We start from the raw sequence: 24,184 nt of genomic DNA, 5'->3' as shown, positions 1-24,184 counted from the left end.
TGGCTTTCTCAACAACATCTCTCAATTTTTTCCTATCCTGGATGCTCTTCGTCCAATTCTTTACTTTCATGTCTTTCAGATCTTGAATTATTTCATCTTCCCACCGTTTCTTTTGGCCTGCCTATGGTTCGTATCCCAAGTGGTTTCCAATTTATAAATTTTTGTTACTAATCTTTCATCAAACATTGTATATACGTGCTTAAACCATCTTAGTCTTTGTGATTTTATGAAATTTATGATATTTTCATTCCTGATTAACTTGTTGAGTTCTTCGTTGGTTTGTATTCTCCAATTTCCATCAATTTCTTTCAGAGGGCCATAAATTCTTCTTTAGATTTTCCTTTCAAATATTGAGAGTTTCTGTTTACAGGAATCTTTGAGGATCCAAGTTTCGCATGCACATGTGGTTATGGGTCTTATTATGCTATAATAAAGTCTCAGTTTCGCAGATTTAGTTATTACTTTGCTCTTAAATAGGGCTAAGTTGGCAAAATATGCATTACTACCTAGAATAAGTCTCTGTCTAATTTTATCTTCAATTGTGTTGTCGCCATTTACAACTGATCCAATATATGTTCAAATATATGCCCCATGTTCAAAGCTTCACATTTAGTTCTTCAAATGTTTCTATTAATGTATTTTTTTGTCCTTGCTGTTATAAGGATGTCATCGGCATATGCAATACATTGTTTTAACCTTGTTGATATATTTGTACTACATTCCATCTGTTTCAATACAGAGTCTATCACTATACTAAACAGAGTTGCAGATAAGGGATCACCTTGCTTGACTCCACCTTCTATTTCGAATTCTTCACTCAGTTCCCTGTTAATTTTGACTCTTCCTTTATTTTTGGTTAAGGTTAACATAATTAGTCTGATTAGTTTAGATGGTACTTCATATGATTTTAAAACATCCATTACTTTGTTCCTGTGCACTGAGTCAAATGCATTAATAAAATCTATAAACAAGTTGTAGAGTCCAATATTAAATTCATAGCTTTTTCAAAAATCTGTCTTACTATGAATATATTATCTATAGTTGATCTGTTGGCTCGGAATCCCATTTGATATTCGTCAAGTTTGTATTCAGTGCATTCCAATAGCCTTTTATTTAGTATTTTAGCAAGTATTTTACATGCAATGTTTAGGGGTGTAATTGGCCTGTAACTATCACAATTTAATCTATCTCCCTTTTTGAAAATTGGGCACACTATACCTTTATTCCATAGAGTTGGTAACTTTTCATCTTTCCATACACTTAATATCAGATTGTGCAACATCAGCTTCAATGTTCTCTATCCATTTTTAATTAATTCTGGAGGGATGTTGTCTGATCCTGCAGCTTTATTTGTTTTTAGATTTTGTATTATGTGGGTTATTTCGTTCCACGATGGAGGATATAGTTCTTGTTGATTATTGTCATTCTGTTCTATTGGTGCCTGCATACTTGTTGTTACATTATTATTAAGAATCTTTTTAAAGTATTCCTTCCATCTATTTAGGACTAGTGCTTTTTCTGGGATGATGTTACCTTCTGTATCTTTACACATCATTGGCGATACTGTTTCCCCTTGTTTAAAGGATTATATCTCTGTGAAAAATTTTCTTGTCTCATTTTTCTTATAATTAACTTCAATTTGCCTTATTTTATCATTCAACCACTTCTTCTTCTTCTCTCTACACATTGTATTAGCTCCTTTTCTTTTTATATTATATATTTCTTGCCCTGCCCTGGTCTTTATTAGCATTGCTCCCCTTCTTGCTTTGTTCTTTTCTTGTATAATCCTTCTGCAATCTTCATCCCACCTTTCATTTTTAGGGCATTTCTTTCTTTTTGTATAACTTCTTTAGCTGCCTCATTTATCGCAGTCTGTACGTTACCCCAATCTTCGTTAACACCTTTGCTTCCCTGGAGATTTTTCAATTTTTCATGTAATACTGCTGGATATTCCTTCAATTCTTTCGGGTCTTGAAGGTTTGAATGATTCCATTTGCTTTTAGGCGAAGATTTTATCTTATACATTCAAAAATAGTCTGCTTTAGGATTACTCGCACAAATATGTGGTCAGAGTCAATATTTGGGCCTCTTAAAGATCTTACATCATTTATCAAATCCTTTTTGCTGCTGTTAATCAGGACATGGTCTATCTGATTCATAGTACTTTGGTCAGTTCCTTTATGTATTCGTTTATGCTGGAATTGGGTGCTCATAACCATCAGGTTATTTGCAGCTGCAAATTCACATAATATTTCAGCATTCTTACTTGTTACATCATGTATTGTGTGCCTACCTGATATTTTACTATATATTTGTTCTTTTCCCAACTTTGCATTAAAATCACTTAATATAATCATTATATCACTTTTTGGAACACTGTCTCTCATATTTTGTTCTGGAAAACTAAATAATACAATAATATTTTTATGAAAATCAGTCAAGGATTGGTCTGTATAGAAAAAGAGTTCCAAGTGAGTATTAGCATTGAATGCGAATATCTCGAAAAATCAAGTTTTGATCCTATAGGAGAAATGTGAAAATTTAAACGCTTCTCAGGCTCTGAAGAGCATAATAATTCAACATTTTAACAAAATCAGTTCTGGATTGGTCTCTATAGAATATAAGTTTCAAGTGAGTATTAGCATTGAACGCGAATTTCTCGAAAAATCAATTTTTGATCCTACATTCGAAAAGTGATAACTTAAAGCTTTTCTGTTACTGAAAAGCATAATAATTTAACATTTTAATAGAAATCATCTCTAGCTTGCTCTGCAGACAAAAAAATTCCTTTCAAACTAACATTAACATTGAACGTGAATTTCTCTTTAAAAAATTATGTATTCATCCTATAGTCCACATGTAAGAAATTAAAACGCTTTTCAGGCTCTGAAAAGCATAATAATATAATTTTTAAAAAAAATCATATTTGGTTTGTAATGTATACAAAATGAGTTTCAGGTGAGTATTAGCATTGAACGCCAATATCTCGAAAAATCAAGTTTTGATACTATATTCGAAAAATCATAATTAAAACGCTTTTCAGGTTCTTCGTTTTGAATCGCTACAACTTCATGTATTGAAAGTTTTGGCTTTCTCAACAACATTTCTCAATTTTTTCCTATCCTGGATGCTCTTCGTCCAATTCTTTACTTTCATGTCTTTCAGATCTTGAATTATTTCATCTTCCCACCGTTTCTTTTGGCCTGCCTATGGTTCGTATCCCAAGTGGTTTCCAATTTATAAATTTTTGTTACTAATCTTTCATCAAACATTGTATATACGTGCTTAAACCATCTTAGTCTTTGTGATTTTATGAAATTTATGATATTTTCATTCCTGATTAACTTGTTGAGTTCTTCGTTGGTTTGTATTCTCCAATTTCCATCAATTTCTTTCAGAGGGCCATAAATTCTTCTTTAGATTTTTTCCTTTCAAATATTGAGAGTTTCTGTTTACAGGAATCTTTGAGGGTCCAAGTTTCGCATGCACATGTGGTTATGGGTCTTATTATGCTATAATAAAGTCTCAGTTTCGCAGATTTAGTTATTACTTTGCTCTTAAATAGGGCTAAGTTGGCAAAATATGCATTACTACCTAGAATAAGTCTCTGTCTAATTTTATCTTCAATTGTGTTGTCGCCATTTACAACTGATCCAATATATGTTCAAATATATGCCCCATGTTCAAAGCTTCACATTTAGTTCTTCAAATGTTTCTATTAATGTATTTTTTTGTCCTTGCTGTTATGAGGATGTCATCGGCATATGCAATACATTGTTTTAACCTTGTTGATATATTTGTACTACATTCCATCTGTTTCAATACAGAGTCTATCACTATACTAAACAGAGTTGCAGATAAGGGATCACCTTGCTTGACTCCACCTTCTATTTCGAATTCTTCACTCAGTTCCCTGTTAATTTTGACTCTTCCTTTATTTTTGGTTAAGGTTAACATAATTAGTCTGATTAGTTTAGATGGTACTTCATATGATTTTAAAACATCCATTACTTTGTTCCTGTGCACTGAGTCAAATGCATTAATAAAATCTATAAACAAGTTGTAGAGTCCAATATTAAATTCATAGCTTTTTCAAAAATCTGTCTTACTATGAATATATTATCTATAGTTGATCTGTTGGCTCGGAATCCCATTTGATATTCGTCAAGTTTGTATTCAGTGCATTCCAATAGCCTTTTATTTAGTATTTTAGCAAGTATTTTACATGCAATGTTTAGGGGTGTAATTGGCCTGTAACTATCACAATTTAATCTATCTCCCTTTTTGAAAATTGGGCACACTATACCTTTATTCCATAGAGTTGGTAACTTTTCATCTTTCCATACACTTAATATCAGATTGTGCAACATCAGCTTCAATGTTCTCTATCCATTTTTAATTAATTCTGGAGGGATGTTGTCTGATCCTGCAGCTTTATTTGTTTTTAGATTTTGTATTATGTGGGTTATTTCGTTCCACGATGGAGGATATAGTTCTTGTTGATTATTGTCATTCTGTTCTATTGGTGCCTGCATACTTGTTGTTACATTATTATTAAGAATCTTTTTAAAGTATTCCTTCCATCTATTTAGGACTAGTGCTTTTTCTGGGATGATGTTACCTTCTGTATCTTTACACATCATTGGCGATACTGTTTCCCCTTGTTTAAAGGATTATATCTCTGTGAAAAATTTTCTTGTCTCATTTTTCTTATAATTAACTTCAATTTGCCTTATTTTATCATTCAACCACTTCTTCTTCTTCTCTCTACACATTGTATTAGCTCCTTTTCTTTTTATATTATATATTTCTTGCCCTGCCCTGGTCTTTATTAGCATTGCTCCCCTTCTTGCTTTGTTCTTTTCTTGTATAATCCTTCTGCAATCTTCATCCCACAATTCATTTTTAGGGCATTTCTTTCTTTTTGTATAACTTCTTTAGCTGCCTCATTTATCGCAGTCTGTACGTTACCCCAATCTTCGTTAACACCTTTGCTTCCCTGTAGATTTTTCAATTTTTCATGTAATACTGCTGGATACTCCTTCAATTCTTTCGGGTCTGATTCATAGTACTTTGGTGAGTTCCTTTATGTATTCGTTTATGCTGGAATTGGGTGCTCATAACCATCAGGTTATTTGCAGCTGCAAATTCACATAATATTTCAGCATTCTTACTTGTTACATCATGTAATGTGTGCCTACCTGATATTTTACTATATATTTGTTCTTTTCCCAACTTTGCATTAAAATCTCTTAATATAATCATTATATCACTTTTTGGAACACTGTCTCTCATATTTTGTTCTGGAAAACTAAATAATACAATAATATTTTTATGAAAATCAGTCAAGGATTGGTCTGTATAGAAAAAGAGTTCCAAGTGAGTATTAGCATTGAATGCGAATATCTCGAAAAATCAAGTTTTGATCCTATAGGAGAAATGTGAAAATTTAAACGCTTCTCAGGCTCTGAAGATCATAAAAATTCAACATTTTAACAAAATCAGTTCTGGATTGGTCTCTATAGAATATAAGTTTCAAGTGAGTATTAGCATTGAACGCGAATTTCTCGAAAAATCAATTTTTGATCCTACATTCGAAAAGTGATAACTTAAAGCTTTTCTGTTACTGAAAAGCATAATAATTTAACATTTTAATAGAAATCATCTCTAGCTTGCTCTGCAGACAAAAAAATTCCTTTCAAACTAACATTAACATTGAACGTGAATTTCTCTTTAAAAAATTATGTATTCATCCTATAGTCCAAATGTAAGAAATTAAAACGCTTTTCAGGCTCTGAAAAGCATAATAATATAACTTTTAAAAAAAATCATATTTGGTTTGTAATGTATACAAAATGAGTTTCAGGTGAGTATTAGCATTGAACGCCAATATCTCGAAAAATCAAGTTTTGATCCTATATTCGAAAAATCATAATTAAAACGCTTTTCAGGTTCTTCGTTTTGAATCGCTACAACTTAATGTATTGAAAGTTTTGGCTTTCTCAACAACATCTCTCAATTTTCTCCTATCCTGGATGCTCTTCGTCCAATTCTTTACTTTCATGTCTTTCAGATCTTGAATTATTTCATCTTCCCACCGTTTCTTTTGGCCTGCCTATGGTTCGTATCCCAAGTGGTTTCCAATTTATAAATTTTTGTTACTAATCTTTCATCAAACATTGTATATACGTGCTTAAACCATCTTAGTCTTTGTGATTTTATGAAATTTATGATATTTTCATTCCTGATTAACTTGTTGAGTTCTTCGTTGGTTTGTATTCTCCAATTTCCATCAATTTCTTTCAGAGGGCCATAAATTCTTCTTTAGATTTTCCTTTCAAATATTGAGAGTTTCTGTTTACAGGAATCTTTGAGGATCCAAGTTTCGCATGCACATGTGGTTATGGGTCTTATTATGCTATAATAAAGTCTCAGTTTCGCAGATTTAGTTATTACTTTGCTCTTAAATAGGGCTAAGTTGGCAAAATATGCATTACTACCTAGAATAAGTCTCTGTCTAATTTTATCTTCAATTGTGTTGTCGCCATTTACAACTGATCCAATATATGTTCAAATATATGCCCCATGTTCAAAGCTTCACATTTAGTTCTTCAAATGTTTCTATTAATGTATTTTTTTGTCCTTGCTGTTATAAGGATGTCATCGGCATATGCAATACATTGTTTTAACCTTGTTGATATATTTGTACTACATTCCATCTGTTTCAATACAGAGTCTATCACTATACTAAACAGAGTTGCAGATAAGGGATCACCTTGCTTGACTCCACCTTCTATTTCGAATTCTTCACTCAGTTCCCTGTTAATTTTGACTCTTCCTTTATTTTTGGTTAAGGTTAACATAATTAGTCTGATTAGTTTAGATGGTACTTCATATGATTTTAAAACATCCATTACTTTGTTCCTGTGCACTGAGTCAAATGCATTAATAAAATCTATAAACAAGTTGTAGAGTCCAATATTAAATTCATAGCTTTTTCAAAAATCTGTCTTACTACGAATATATTATCTATAGTTGATCTGTTGGCTCGGAATCCCATTTGATATTCGTCAAGTTTGTATTCAGTGCATTCCAATAGCCTTTTATTTAGTATTTTAGCAAGTATTTTACATGCAATGTTTAGGGGTGTAATTGGCCTGTAACTATCACAATTTAATCTATCTCCCTTTTTGAAAATTGGGCACACTATACCTTTATTCCATAGAGTTGGTAACTTTTCATCTTTCCATACACTTAATATCAGATTGTGCAACATCAGCTTCAATGTTCTCTATCCATTTTTAATTAATTCTGGAGGGATGTTGTCTGATCCTGCAGCTTTATTTGTTTTTAGATTTTGTATTATGTGGGTTATTTCGTTCCACGATGGAGGATATAGTTCTTGTTGATTATTGTCATTCTGTTCTATTGGTGCCTGCATACTTGTTGTTACATTATTATTAAGAATCTTTTTAAAGTATTCCTTCCATCTATTTAGGACTAGTGCTTTTTCTGGAATGATGTTACCTTCTGTATCTTTACACATCATTGGCGATACTGTTTCCCCTTGTTTAAAGGATTATATCTCTTTGAAAAATTTTCTTGTCTCATTTTTCTTATAATTAACTTCAATTTGCCTTATTTTATCATTCAACCACTTCTTCTTCTTCTCTCTACACATTGTATTAGCTCCTTTTCTTTTTATATTATATATTTCTTGCCCTGCCCTGGTCTTTATTAGCATTGCTCCCCTTCTTGTTTGTTCTTTTCTTGAATAATCCTTCTGCAATCTTCATCCCACCATTCATTTTTAGGGCATTTCTTTCTTTTTGTATAACTCCTTTAGCTGCCTCATTTATCGCAGTCTGTACGTTACCCCAATCTTCGTTAACACCTTTGCTTCCCTGGAGATTTTTCAATTTTTCATGTAATACTGCTGGATATTCCTTCAATTCTTTCGGGTCTTGAAGGTTTGAATGATTCCATTTGCTTTTAGGCGAAGATTTTATCTTATACATTCACAAATAGTCTGCTTTAGGATTACTCGCACAAATATGTGGTCAGAGTCAATATTTGGGCCTCTTAAAGATCTTACATCATTTATCAAATCCTTTTTGCTGCTGTTAATCAGGACATGGTCTATCTGATTCATAGAACTTTTTCTTCTCTCATTTTTCTTATAATTAATTTCAACTTGCCTTATTTTATCTGATTCATAGTACTTTTTCTTTTCTCATTTTTCTTATAATTAATTTCAACTTGCCTTATTTTATCATTCAAACATTTCTTCTACTTCTCTCTACACATTTAATTAGCTTCTTTTCTTTTTATATTATATATTTCTTGCCCTGCCCTAGTCTTTATTAGCATTGCTCCCCTTCTTGCTTTGTTCTTTTCTTGAATAATCCTTCTGCAATCTTCATCCCACCATTCATTTTTGGGGGTATTTCTTTCTTTTTGTATAACTTCTTTAACTGCCTCATTTATCGCAGTCTGTATGTTACCCCAATCTTCGTTAACACCTTTGCTTCCCTGTAGATTTTTCAATTTTTCATGTAATACTGCTCGATATTCCTTCAATTCTTTCGGGTCTTGAAGGTTTGATTGATTCCATTTGCTTTTAGGCGAGGATTTTATCTTATACATTCAGGGATAGTCTCCTTTAGGATTACTCGCACAAATATGTGGTCAGAGTCAATATTTGGGCCTCTTAAAGATCTTACATCATTTATCAAATCCTTTTTGCTGCTGTTAATCAGGACATGGTCTATCTGATTCATAGTACTTTGGTCAGTTCCTTTATGTATTCGTTTATGCTGGAATTGGGTGCTCATAACCATCAGGTTATTTGCAGCTGCAAATTCACATAATATTTCAGCATTCTTACTTGTTACATCATGTAATGTGTGCCTACCTGATATTTTACTATATATTTGTTCTTTTCCCAACTTTGCATTAAAATCTCTTAATATAATCATTATATCACTTTTTGGAACACTGTCTCTCATATTTTGTTCTGGAAAACTAAATAATACAATAATATTTTTATGAAAATCAGTCAAGGATTGGTCTGTACAGAAAAAGAGTTTCAAGTGAGTATTAGCATTGAATGCGAATATCTCGAAAAATCAAGTTTTGATCCTATAGGAGAAATGTGAAAATTTAAACGCTTCTCAGGCTCTGAAGAGCATAATAATTCAACATTTTAACAAAATCAGTTCTGGATTGGTCTCTATAGAATATAAGTTTCAAGTGAGTATTAGCATTGAACGCGAATTTCTCGAAAAATCAATTTTTGATCCTACATTCGAAAAGTGATAACTTAAAGCTTTTCTGTTACTGAAAAGCATAATAATTTAACATTTTAATAGAAATCATCTCTAGCTTGCTCTGCAGACAAAAAAATTCCTTTCAAACTAACATTAACATTGAACGTGAATTTCTCTTTAAAAAATTATGTATTCATCCTATAGTCCAAATGTAAGAAATTAAAACGCTTTTCAGGCTCTGAAAAGCATAATAATATAACTTTTTAAAAAAATCATATTTGGTTTGTAATGTATACAAAATGAGTTTCAGGTGAGTATTAGCATTGAACGCCAATATCTCGAAAAATCAAGTTTTGATCCTATATTCGAAAAATCATAATTAAAACGCTTTTCAGGTTCTTCGTTTTGAATCGCTACAACTTCATGTATTGAAAGTTTTGGCTTTCTCAACAACATCTCTCAATTTTTTCCTATCCTGGATGCTCTTCGTCCAATTCTTTACTTTCATGTCTTTCAGATCTTGAATTATTTCATCTTCCCACCGTTTCTTTTGGCCTGCCTATGGTTCGTATCCCAAGTGGTTTCCAATTTATAAATTTTTGTTACTAATCTTTCATCAAACATTGTATATACGTGCTTAAACCATCTTAGTCTTTGTGATTTTATGAAATTTATGATATTTTCATTCCTGATTAACTTGTTGAGTTCTTCGTTGGTTTGTATTCTCCAATTTCCATCAATTTCTTTCAGAGGGCCATAAATTCTTCTTTAGATTTTCCTTTCAAATATTGAGAGTTTCTGTTTACAGGAATCTTTGAGGATCCAAGTTTCGCATGCACATGTGGTTATGGGTCTTATTATGCTATAATAAAGTCTCAGTTTCGCAGATTTAGTTATTACTTTGCTCTTAAATAGGGCTAAGTTGGCAAAATATGCATTACTACCTAGAATAAGTCTCTGTCTAATTTTATCTTCAATTGTGTTGTCGCCATTTACAACTGATCCAATATATGTTCAAATATATGCCCCATGTTCAAAGCTTCACATTTAGTTCTTCAAATGTTTCTATTAATGTATTTTTTGTCCTTGCTGTTATAAGGATGTCATCGGCATATGCAATACATTGTTTTAACCTTGTTGATATATTTGTACTACATTCCATCTGTTTCAATACAGAGTCTATCACTATACTAAACAGAGTTGCAGATAAGGGATCACCTTGCTTGACTCCACCTTCTATTTCGAATTCTTCACTCAGTTCCCTGTTAATTTTGACTCTTCCTTTATTTTTGGTTAAGGTTAACATAATTAGTCTGATTAGTTTAGATGGTACTTCATATGATTTTAAAACATCCATTACTTTGTTCCTGTGCACTGAGTCAAATGCATTAATAAAATCTATAAACAAGTTGTAGAGTCCAATATTAAATTCATAGCTTTTTCAAAAATCTGTCTTACTATGAATATATTATCTATAGTTGATCTGTTGGCTCGGAATCCCATTTGATATTCGTCAAGTTTGTATTCAGTGCATTCCAATAGCCTTTTATTTAGTATTTTAGCAAGTATTTTACATGCAATGTTTAGGGGTGTAATTGGCCTGTAACTATCACAATTTAATCTATCTCCCTTTTTGAAAATTGGGCACACTATACCTTTATTCCATAGAGTTGGTAACTTTTCATCTTTCCATACACTTAATATCAGATTGTGCAACATCAGCTTCAATGTTCTCTATCCATTTTTAATTAATTCTGGAGGGATGTTGTCTGATCCTGCAGCTTTATTTGTTTTTAGATTTTGTATTATGTGGGTTATTTCGTTCCACGATGGAGGATATAGTTCTTGTTGATTATTGTCATTCTGTTCTATTGGTGCCTGCATACTTGTTGTTACATTATTATTAAGAATCTTTTTAAAGTATTCCTTCCATCTATTTAGGACTAGTGCTTTTTCTGGGATGATGTTACCTTCTGTATCTTTACACATCATTGGCGATACTGTTTCCCCTTGTTTAAAGGATTATATCTCTTTGAAAAATTTTCTTGTCTCATTTTTCTTATAATTAACTTCAATTTGCCTTATTTTATCATTCAACCACTTCTTCTTCTTCTCTCTACACATTGTATTAGCTCCTTTTCTTTTTATATTATATATTTCTTGCCCTGCCCTGGTCTTTATTAGCATTGCTCCCCTTCTTGCTTTGTTCTTTTCTTGAATAATCCTTCTGCAATCTTCATCCCACCATTCATTTTTAGGGCATTTCTTTCTTTTTGTATAACTTCTTTAGCTGCCTCATTTATCGCAGTCTGCACGTTACCCCAATCTTCGTTAACACCTTTGCTTCCCTGGAGATTTTTCAATTTTTCATGTAATACTGCTGGATATTCCTTCAATTCTTTCGGGTCTTGAAGGTTTGAATGATTCCATTTGCTTTTAGGCGAAGATTTTATCTTATACATTCACAAATAGTCTGCTTTAGGATTACTCGCACAAATATGTGGTCAGAGTCAATATTTGGGCCTCTTAAAGATCTTACATCATTTATCAAATCCTTTTTGCTGCTGTTAATCAGGACATGGTCTATCTGATTCATAGAACTTTTTCTTTTCTCATTTTTCTTATAATTAATTTCAACTTGCCTTATTTTATCTGATTCATAGTACATTTTCTTTTCTCATTTTTCTTATAATTAATTTCAACTTGCCTTATTTTATCATTCAACCACTTCTTCTTCTTCTCTCTACACATTATATTAATTCCTTTTCTTTTTATATTATATATTTCTTGCCCTGTCCTGGTCTTTATTTGCATTGCTCCCCTTCTTGCTTTGTTCTTTTCTTGAATAATCCTTCTGCAATCTTCATCCCACCATTCATTTTTGGGGGTATTTCTTTCTTTTTGTATAACTTCTTTAACTGCCTCATTTATCGCAGTCTGTATGTTACCCCAATCTTCGTTAACACCTTTGCTTCCCTGGAGATTTTTCAATTTTTCATGTAATACTGCTCGATATTCCTTCAATTCTTTCGGGTCTTGAAGGTTTGATTGATTCCATTTGCTTTTAGGCGAAGATTTTATCTTATACATTCAGGGATAGTCTGTTTTAGGATTACTCGCACAAATATGTGGTCAGAGTCAATATTTGGGCCTCTTAAAGATCTTACATCATTTATCAAATCCTTTTTGCTGCTGTTAATCAGGACATGGTCTATCTGATTCATAGTACTTTGGTCAGTTCCTTTATGTATTCGTTTATGCTGGAATTGGGTGCTCATAACCATCAGGTTATTTGCAGCTGCAAATTCACATAATATTTCAGCATTCTTACTTGTTACATCATGTAATGTGTGCCTACCTGATATTTTACTATATATTTGTTCTTTTCCCAACTTTGCATTAAAATCTCTTAATATAATCATTATATCACTTTTTGGAACACTGTCTCTCATATTTTGTTCTGGAAAACTAAATAATACAATAATATTTTTATGAAAATCAGTCAAGGATTGGTCTGTATAGAAAAAGAGTTTCAAGTGAGTATTAGCATTGAATGCGAATATCTCGAAAAATCAAGTTTTGATCCTATAGGAGAAATGTGAAAATTTAAACGCTTCTCAGGCTCTGAAGATCATAAAAATTCAACATTTTAACAAAATCAGTTCTGGATTGGTCTCTATAGAATATAAGTTTCAAGTGAGTATTAGCATTGAACGCGAATTTCTCGAAAAATCAATTTTTGATCCTACATTCGAAAAGTGATAACTTAAAGCTTTTCTGTTACTGAAAAGCATAATAATTTAACATTTTAATAGAAATCATCTCTAGCTTGCTCTGCAGACAAAAAAATTCCTTTCAAACTAACATTAACATTGAACGTGAATTTCTCTTTAAAAAATTATGTATTCATCCTATAGTCCAAATGTAAGAAATTAAAACGCTTTTCAGGCTCTGAAAAGCATAATAATATAACTTTTAAAAAAAATCATATTTGGTTTGTAATGTATACAAAATGAGTTTCAGGTGAGTATTAGCATTGAACGCCAATATCTCGAAAAATCAAGTTTTGATCCTATATTCGAAAAATCATAATTAAAACGCTTTTCAGGTTCTTCGTTTTGAATTGCTACAACTTAATGTATTGAAAGTTTTGGCTTTCTCAACAACATCTCTCAATTTTTTCCTATCCTGGATGCTCTTCGTCCAATTCTTTACTTTCATGTCTTTCAGATCTTGAATTATTTCATCTTCCCACCGTTTCTTTTGGCCTGCCTATGGTTCGTTTCCCAAGTGGTTTCCAATTTATAAATTTTTGTTACTAATCTTTCATCAAACATTGTATATACGTGCTTAAACCATCTTAGTCTTTGTGATTTTATGAAATTTATGATATTTTCATTCCTGATTAACTTGTTGAGTTCTTCGTTGGTTTGTATTCTCCAATTTCCATCAATTTCTTTCAGAGGGCCATAAATTCTTCTTTAGATTTTCCTTTCAAATATTGAGAGTTTCTGTTTACAGGAATCTTTGAGGATCCAAGTTTCGCATGCACATGTGGTTATGGGTCTTATTATGCTATAAAAAAGTCTCAGTTTCGCAGATTTAGTTATTACTTTGCTCTTAAATAGGGCTAAGTTGGCAAAATATGCATTACTACCTAGAATAAGTCTCTGTCTAATTTTATCTTCAATTGTGTTGTCGCCATTTAAAACTGATCCAATATATGTTCAAATATATGCCCCATGTTCAAAGCTTCACATTTAGTTCTTCAAATGTTTCTATTAATGTATTTTTTTGTCCTTGCTGTTATAAGGATGTCATCGGCATATGCAATACATTGTTTTAACCTTGTTGATATATTTGTACTACATTCCATCTGTTTCAATACAGAGTCTATCACTATACTAAACAGAGTTGCAGATAAGGGATCACCTTGCTTGACTCCACCTTCTATTTCGAATTCTTCACTCAGTTCCCTGTTAATTTTGACTCTTCCTTTATTTTTGGTTAAGGTTAACATAATTAGTCTGATTAGTTTAGATGGTACTTCATATGATTTTAAAACATCCATTACTTTGTTCCTGTGCACTGAGTCAAATGCATTAATAAAATCTATAAACAAGTTGTAGAGTCCAATATTAAATTCATAGCTTTTTCAAAAATCTGTCTTACTATGAATATATTATCTATAGTTGATCTGTTGGCTCGGAATCCCATTTGATATTCGTCAAGTTTGTATTCAGTGCATTCCAATAGCCTTTTATTTAGTATTTTAGCAAGTATTTTACATGCAATGTTTAGGGGTGTAATTGGCCTGTAACTATCACAATTTAATCTATCTCCCTTTTTGAAAATTGGGCACACTATACCTTTATTCCATAGAGTTGGTAACTTTTCATCTTTCCATACACTTAATATCAGATTGTGCAACATCAGCTTCAATGTTCTCTATCCATTTTTAATTAATTCTGGAGGGATGTTGTCTGATCCTGCAGCTTTATTTGTTTTTAGATTTTGTATTATGTGGGTTATTTCGTTCCACGATGGAGGATATAGTTCTTGTTGATTATTGTCATTCTGTTCTATTGGTGCCTGCATACTTGTTGTTACATTATTATTAAGAATCTTTTTAAAGTATTCCTTCCATCTATTTAGGACTAGTGCTTTTTCTGGGATGATGTTACCTTCTGTATCTTTACACATCATTGGCGATACTGTTTCCCCTTGTTTAAAGGATTATATCTCTGTGAAAAATTTTCTTGTCTCATTTTTCTTATAATTAACTTCAATTTGCCTTATTTTATCATTCAACCACTTCTTCTTCTTCTCTCTACACATTGTATTAGCTCCTTTTCTTTTTATATTATATATTTCTTGCCCTGCCCTGGTCTTTATTAGCATTGCTCCCCTTCTTGCTTTGTTCTTTTCTTGAATAATCCTTCTGCAATCTTCATCCCACCATTCATTTTTAGGGCATTTCTTTCTTTTTGTATAACTTCTTTAGCTGCCTCATTTATCGCAGTCTGCACGTTACCCCAATCTTCGTTAACACCTTTGCTTCCCTGGAGATTTTTCAATTTTTCATGTAATACTGCTGGATATTCCTTCAATTCTTTCGGGTCTTGAAGGTTTGAATGATTCCATTTGCTTTTAGGCGAAGATTTTATCTTATACATTCAAAAATAGTCTGCTTTAGGATTACTCGCACAAATATGTGGTCAGAGTCAATATTTGGGCCTCTTAAAGATCTTACATCATTTATCAAATCCTTTTTGCTGCTGTTAATCAGGACATGGTCTATCTGATTCATAGTACTTTGGTCAGTTCCTTTATGTATTCGTTTATGCTGGAATTGGGTGCTCATAACCATCAGGTTATTTGCAGCTGCAAATTCACATAATATTTCAGCATTCTTACTTGTTACATCATGTATTGTGTGCCTACCTGATATTTTACTATATATTTGTTCTTTTCCCAACTTTGCATTAAAATCACTTAATATAATCATTATATCACTTTTTGGAACACTGTCTCTCATATTTTGTTCTGGAAAACTAAATAATACAATAATATTTTTATGAAAATCAGTCAAGGATTGGTCTGTATAGAAAAAGAGTTCCAAGTGAGTATTAGCATTGAATGCGAATATCTCGAAAAATCAAGTTTTGATCCTATAGGAGAAATGTGAAAATTTAAACGCTTCTCAGGCTCTGAAGAGCATAATAATTCAACATTTTAACAAAATCAGTTCTGGATTGGTCTCTATAGAATATAAGTTTCAAGTGAGTATTAGCATTGAACGCGAATTTCTCGAAAAATCAATTTTTGATCCTACATTCGAAAAGTGATAACTTAAAGCTTTTCTGTTACTGAAAAGCATAATAATTTAACATTTTAATAGAAATCATCTCTAGCTTGCTCTGCAGACAAAAAAATTCCTTTCAAACTAACATTAACATTGAACGTGAATTTCTCTTTAAAAAATTATGTATTCATCCTATAGTCCACATGTAAGAAATTAAAACGCTTTTCAGGCTCTGAAAAGCATAATAATATAATTTTTAAAAAAAATCATATTTGGTTTGTAATGTATACAAAATGAGTTTCAGGTGAGTATTAGCATTGAACGCCAATATCTCGAAAAATCAAGTTTTGATACTATATTCGAAAAATCATAATTAAAACGCTTTTCAGGTTCTTCGTTTTGAATCGCTACAACTTCATGTATTGAAAGTTTTGGCTTTCTCAACAACATTTCTCAATTTTTTCCTATCCTGGATGCTCTTCGGCCAATTCTTTACTTTCATGTCTTTCAGATCTTGAATTATTTCATCTTCCCACCGTTTCTTTTGGCCTGCCTATGGTTCGTATCCCAAGTGGTTTCCAATTTATAAATTTTTGTTACTAATCTTTCATCAAACATTGTATATACGTGCTTAAACCATCTTAGTCTTTGTGATTTTTTGAAATTTATGATATTTTCATTCCTGATTAACTTGTTGAGTTCTTCGTTGGTTTGTATTCTCCAATTTCCATCAATTTCTTTCAGAGGGCCATAAATTCTTCTTTAGATTTTTTCCTTTCAAATATTGAGAGTTTCTGTTTACAGGAATCTTTGAGGGTCCAAGTTTCGCATGCACATGTGGTTATGGGTCTTATTATGCTATAATAAAGTCTCAGTTTCGCAGATTTAGTTATTACTTTGCTCTTAAATAGGGCTAAGTTGGCAAAATATGCATTACTACCTAGAATAAGTCTCTGTCTAATTTTATCTTCAATTGTGTTGTCGCCATTTACAACTGACCAATATATGTTCAAATATATGCCCCATGTTCAAAGCTTCACATTTAGTTCTTCAAATGTTTCTATTAATGTATTTTTTTGTCCTTGCTGTTATGAGGATGTCATCGGCATATGCAATACATTGTTTTAACCTTGTTGATATATTTGTACTACATTCCATCTGTTTCAATACAGAGTCTATCACTATACTAAACAGAGTTGCAGATAAGGGATCACCTTGCTTGACTCCACCTTCTATTTCGAATTCTTCACTCAGTTCCCTGTTAATTTTGACTCTTCCTTTATTTTTGGTTAAGGTTAACATAATTAGTCTGATTAGTTTAGATGGTACTTCATATGATTTTAAAACATCCATTACTTTGTTCCTGTGCACTGAGTCAAATGCATTAATAAAATCTATAAACAAGTTGTAGAGTCCAATATTAAATTCATAGCTTTTTCAAAAATCTGTCTTACTATGAATATATTATCTATAGTTGATCTGTTGGCTCGGAATCCCATTTGATATTCGTCAAGTTTGTATTCAGTGCATTCCAATAGCCTTTTATTTAGTATTTTAGCAAGTATTTTACATGCAATGTTTAGGGGTGTAATTGGCCTGTAACTATCACAATTTAATCTATCTCCCTTTTTGAAAATTGGGCACACTATACCTTTATTCCATAGAGTTGGTAACTTTTCATCTTTCCATACACTTAATATCAGATTGTGCAACATCAGCTTCAATGTTCTCTATCCATTTTTAATTAATTCTGGAGGGATGTTGTCTGATCCTGCAGCTTTATTTGTTTTTAGATTTTGTATTATGTGGGTTATTTCGTTCCACGATGGAGGATATAGTTCTTGTTGATTATTGTCATTCTGTTCTATTGGTGCCTGCATACTTGTTGTTACATTATTATTAAGAATCTTTTTAAAGTATTCCTTCCATCTATTTAGGACTAGTGCTTTTTCTGGGATGATGTTACCTTCTGTATCTTTACACATCATTGGCGATACTGTTTCCCCTTGTTTAAAGGATTATATCTCTGTGAAAAATTTTCTTGTCTCATTTTTCTTATAATTAACTTCAATTTGCCTTATTTTATCATTCAACCACTTCTTCTTCTTCTCTCTACACATTGTATTAGCTCCTTTTCTTTTTATATTATATATTTCTTCCCCTGCCCTGGTCTTTATTAGCATTGCTCCCCTTCTTGCTTTGTTCTTTTCTTGTATAATCCTTCTGCAATCTTCATCCCACCATTCATTTTTAGGGCATTTCTTTCTTTTTGTATAACTTCTTTAGCTGCCTCATTTATCGCAGTCTGTACGTTACCCCAATCTTCGTTAACACCTTTGCTTCCCTGTAGATTTTTCAATTTTTCATGTAATACTGCTGGATATTCCTTCAATTCTTTCGGGTCTTGAAGGTTTGAATGATTCCATTTGCTTTTAGGCGAAGATTTTATCTTATACATTCAAAAATAGTCTGCTTTAGGATTACTCGCACAAATATGTGGTCAGAGTCAATATTTGGGCCTCTTAAAGATCTTACATCATTTATCAAATCCTTTTTGCTGCTGTTAATCAGGACATGGTCTATCTGATTCATAGTACTTTGGTCAGTTCCTTTATGTATTCGTTTATGCTGGAATTGGGTGCTCATAACCATCAGGTTATTTGCAGCTGCAAATTCACATAATATTTCAGCATTCTTACTTGTTACATCATGTATTGTGTGCCTACCTGATATTTTACTATATATTTGTTCTTTTCCCAACTTTGCATTAAAATCACTTAATATAATCATTATATCACTTTTTGGAACACTGTCTCTCATATTTTGTTCTGGAAAACTAAATAATACAATAATATTTTTATGAAAATCAGTCAAGGATTGGTCTGTATAGAAAAAGAGTTCCAAGTGAGTATTAGCATTGAATGCGAATATCTCGAAAAATCAAGTTTTGATCCTATAGGAGAAATGTGAAAATTTAAACGCTTCTCAGGCTCTGAAGAGCATAATAATTCAACATTTTAACAAAATCAGTTCTGGATTGGTCTCTATAGAATATAAGTTTCAAGTGAGTATTAGCATTGAACGCGAATTTCTCGAAAAATCAATTTTTGATCCTACATTCGAAAAGTGATAACTTAAAGCTTTTCTGTTACTGAAAAGCATAATAATTTAACATTTTAATAGAAATCATCTCTAGCTTGCTCTGCAGACAAAAAAATTCCTTTCAAACTAACATTAACATTGAACGTGAATTTCTCTTTAAAAAATTATGTATTCATCCTATAGTCCACATGTAAGAAATTAAAACGCTTTTCAGGCTCTGAAAAGCATAATAATATAATTTTTAAAAAAAATCATATTTGGTTTGTAATGTATACAAAATGAGTTTCAGGTGAGTATTAGCATTGAACGCCAATATCTCGAAAAATCAAGTTTTGATACTATATTCGAAAAATCATAATTAAAACGCTTTTCAGGTTCTTCGTTTTGAATCGCTACAACTTCATGTATTGAAAGTTTTGGCTTTCTCAACAACATTTCTCAATTTTTTCCTATCCTGGATGCTCTTCGTCCAATTCTTTACTTTCATGTCTTTCAGATCTTGAATTATTTCATCTTCCCACCGTTTCTTTTGGCCTGCCTATGGTTCGTATCCCAAGTGGTTTCCAATTTATAAATTTTTGTTACTAATCTTTCATCAAACATTGTATATACGTGCTTAAACCATCTTAGTCTTTGTGATTTTATGAAATTTATGATATTTTCATTCCTGATTAACTTGTTGAGTTCTTCGTTGGTTTGTATTCTCCAATTTCCATCAATTTCTTTCAGAGGGCCATAAATTCTTCTTTAGATTTTCCTTTCAAATATTGAGAGTTTCTGTTTACAGGAATCTTTGAGGATCCAAGTTTCGCATGCACATGTGGTTATGGGTCTTATTATGCTATAATAAAGTCTCAGTTTCGCAGATTTAGTTATTACTTTGCTCTTAAATAGGGCTAAGTTGGCAAAATATGCATTACTACCTAGAATAAGTCTCTGTCTAATTTTATCTTCAATTGTGTTGTCGCCATTTACAACTGATCCAATATATGTTCAAATATATGCCCCATGTTCAAAGCTTCACATTTAGTTCTTCAAATGTTTCTATTAATGTATTTTTTTGTCCTTGCTGTTATAAGGATGTCATCGGCATATGCAATACATTGTTTTAACCTTGTTGATATATTTGTACTACATTCCATCTGTTTCAATACAGAGTCTATCACTATACTAAACAGAGTTGCAGATAAGGGATCACCTTGCTTGACTCCACCTTCTATTTCGAATTCTTCACTCAGTTCCCTGTTAATTTTGACTCTTCCTTTATTTTTGGTTAAGGTTAACATAATTAGTCTGATTAGTTTAGATGGTACTTCATATGATTTTAAAACATCCATTACTTTGTTCCTGTGCACTGAGTCAAATGCATTAATAAAATCTATAAACAAGTTGTAGAGTCCAATATTAAATTCATAGCTTTTTCAAAAATCTGTCTTACTATGAATATATTATCTATAGTTGATCTGTTGGCTCGGAATCCCATTTGATATTCGTCAAGTTTGTATTCAGTGCATTCCAATAGCCTTTTATTTAGTATTTTAGCAAGTATTTTACATGCAATGTTTAGGGGTGTAATTGGCCTGTAACTATCACAATTTAATCTATCTCCCTTTTTGAAAATTGGGCACACTATACCTTTATTCCATAGAGTTGGTAACTTTTCATCTTTCCATACACTTAATATCAGATTGTGCAACATCAGCTTCAATGTTCTCTATCCATTTTTAATTAATTCTGGAGGGATGTTGTCTGATCCTGCAGCTTTATTTGTTTTTAGATTTTGTATTATGTGGGTTATTTCGTTCCACGATGGAGGATATAGTTCTTGTTGATTATTGTCATTCTGTTCTATTGGTGCCTGCATACTTGTTGTTACATTATTATTAAGAATCTTTTTAAAGTATTCCTTCCATCTATTTAGGACTAGTGCTTTTTCTGGGATGATGTTACCTTCTGTATCTTTACACATCATTGGCGATACTGTTTCCCCTTGTTTAAAGGATTATATCTCTGTGAAAAATTTTCTTGTCTCATTTTTCTTATAATTAACTTCAATTTGCCTTATTTTATCATTCAACCACTTCTTCTTCTTCTCTCTACACATTGTATTAGCTCCTTTTCTTTTTATATTATATATTTCTTGCCCTGCCCTGGTCTTTATTAGCATTGCTCCCCTTCTTGCTTTGTTCTTTTCTTGTATAATCCTTCTGCAATCTTCATCCCACCTTTCATTTTTAGGGCATTTCTTTCTTTTTGTTTAACTTCTTTAGCTGCCTCATTTATCGCAGTCTGTACGTTACCCCAATCTTCGTTAACACCTTTGCTTCCCTTGAGATTTTTCAATTTTTCATGTAATACTGCTGGATATTCCTTCAATTCTTTCGGGTCTTGAAGGTTTGAATGATTCCATTTGCTTTTAGGCGAAGATTTTATCTTATACATTCAAAAATAGTCTGCTTTAGGATTACTCGCACAAATATGTGGTCAGAGTCAATATTTGGGCCTCTTAAAGATCTTACATCATTTTCAAATCCTTTTTGCTGCTGTTAATCAGGACATGTCTATCTGATTCATAGTACTTTGGTCAGTTCCTTTATGTATTCGTTTATGCTGGAATTGGGTGCTCATAACCATCAGGTTATTTGCAGCTGCAAATTCACATAATATTTCAGCATTCTTACTTGTTACATCATGTATTGTGTGCCTACCTGATATTTTACTATATATTTGTTCTTTTCCCAACTTTGCATTAAAATCACTTAATATAATCATTATATCACTTTTTGGAACACTGTCTCTCATATTTTGTTCTGGAAAACTAAATAATACAATAATATTTTTATGAAAATCAGTCAAGGATTGGTCTGTATAGAAAAAGAGTTCCAAGTGAGTATTAGCATTGAATGCGAATATCTCGAAAAATCAAGTTTTGATCCTATAGGAGAAATGTGAAAATTTAAACGCTTCTCAGGCTCTGAAGAGCATAATAATTCAACATTTTAACAAAATCAGTTCTGGATTGGTCTCTATAGAATATAAGTTTCAAGTGAGTATTAGCATTGAACGCGAATTTCTCGAAAAATCAATTTTTGATCCTACATTCGAAAAGTGATAACTTAAAGCTTTTCTGTTACTGAAAAGCATAATAATTTAACATTTTAATAGAAATCATCTCTAGCTTGCTCTGCAGACAAAAAAATTCCTTTCAAACTAACATTAACATTGAACGTGAATTTCTCTTTAAAAAATTATGTATTCATCCTATAGTCCACATGTAAGAAATTAAAACGCTTTTCAGGCTCTGAAAAGCATAATAATATAATTTTTAAAAAAAATCATATTTGGTTTGTAATGTATACAAAATGAGTTTCAGGTGAGTATTAGCATTGAACGCCAATATCTCGAAAAATCAAGTTTTGATACTATATTCGAAAAATCATAATTAAAACGCTTTTCAGGTTCTTCGTTTTGAATCGCTACAACTTCATGTATTGAAAGTTTTGGCTTTCTCAACAACATTTCTCAATTTTTTCCTATCCTGGATGCTCTTCGTCCAATTCTTTACTTTCATGTCTTTCAGATCTTGAATTATTTCATCTTCCCACCGTTTCTTTTGGCCTGCCTATGGTTCGTATCCCAAGTGGTTTCCAATTTATAAATTTTTGTTTCTAATCTTTCATCAAACATTGTATATACGTGCTTAAACCATCTTAGTCTTTGTGATTTTATGAAATTTATGATATTTTCATTCCTAATTAACTTGTTGAGTTCTTCGTTGGTTTGTATTCTCCAATTTCCATCAATTTCTTTCAGAGGGCCATAAATTCTTCTTTAGATTTTTTCCTTTCAAATATTGAGAGTTTCTGTTTACAGGAATCTTTGAGGGTCCAAGTTTCGCATGCACATGTGGTTATGGGTCTTATTATGCTATAATAAAGTCTCAGTTTCGCAGATTTAGTTATTACTTTGCTCTTAAATAGGGCTAAGTTGGCAAAATATGCATTACTACCTAGAATAAGTCTCTGTCTAATTTTATCTTCAATTGTGTTGTCGCCATTTACAACTGATCCAATATATGTTCAAATATATGCCCCATGTTCAAAGCTTCACATTTAGTTCTTCAAATGTTTCTATTAATGTATTTTTTTGTCCTTGCTGTTATGAGGATGTCATCGGCATATGCAATACATTGTTTTAACCTTGTTGATATATTTGTACTACATTCCATCTGTTTCAATACAGAGTCTATCACTATACTAAACAGAGTTGCAGATAAGGGATCACCTTGCTTGACTCCACCTTCTATTTCGAATTCTTCACTCAGTTCCCTGTTAATTTTGACTCTTCCTTTATTTTTGGTTAAGGTTAACATAATTAGTCTGATTAGTTTAGATGGTACTTCATATGATTTTAAAACATCCATTACTTTGTTCCTGTGCACTGAGTCAAATGCATTAATAAAATCTATAAACAAGTTGTAGAGTCCAATATTAAATTCATAGCTTTTTCAAAAATCTGTCTTACTATGAATATATTATCTATAGTTGATCTGTTGGCTCGGAATCCCATTTGATATTCGTCAAGTTTGTATTCAGTGCATTCCAATAGCCTTTTATTTAGTATTTTAGCAAGTATTTTACATGCAATGTTTAGGGGTGTAATTGGCCTGTAACTATCACAATTTAATCTATCTCCCTTTTTGAAAATTGGGCACACTATACCTTTATTCCATAGAGTTGGTAACTTTTCATCTTTCCATACACTTAATATCAGATTGTGCAACATCAGCTTCAATGTTCTCTATCCATTTTTAATTAATTCTGGAGGGATGTTGTCTGATCCTGCAGCTTTATTTGTTTTTAGATTTTGTATTATGTGGGTTATTTCGTTCCACGATGGAGGATATAGTTCTTGTTGATTATTGTCATTCTGTTCTATTGGTGCCTGCATACTTGTTGTTACATTATTATTAAGAATCTTTTTAAAGTATTCCTTCCATCTATTTAGG

Source organism: Lepisma saccharinum, chromosome 27 (genome assembly GCF_977018435.1).
Source record: "Lepisma saccharinum chromosome 27, izLepSacc3.1, whole genome shotgun sequence".
Classification (NCBI taxonomy): domain Eukaryota; kingdom Metazoa; phylum Arthropoda; class Insecta; order Zygentoma; family Lepismatidae; genus Lepisma; species Lepisma saccharinum.
The sequence above is the reverse complement of the archived record's forward strand: the minus strand, read 5'-3'. Positions refer to the sequence as shown.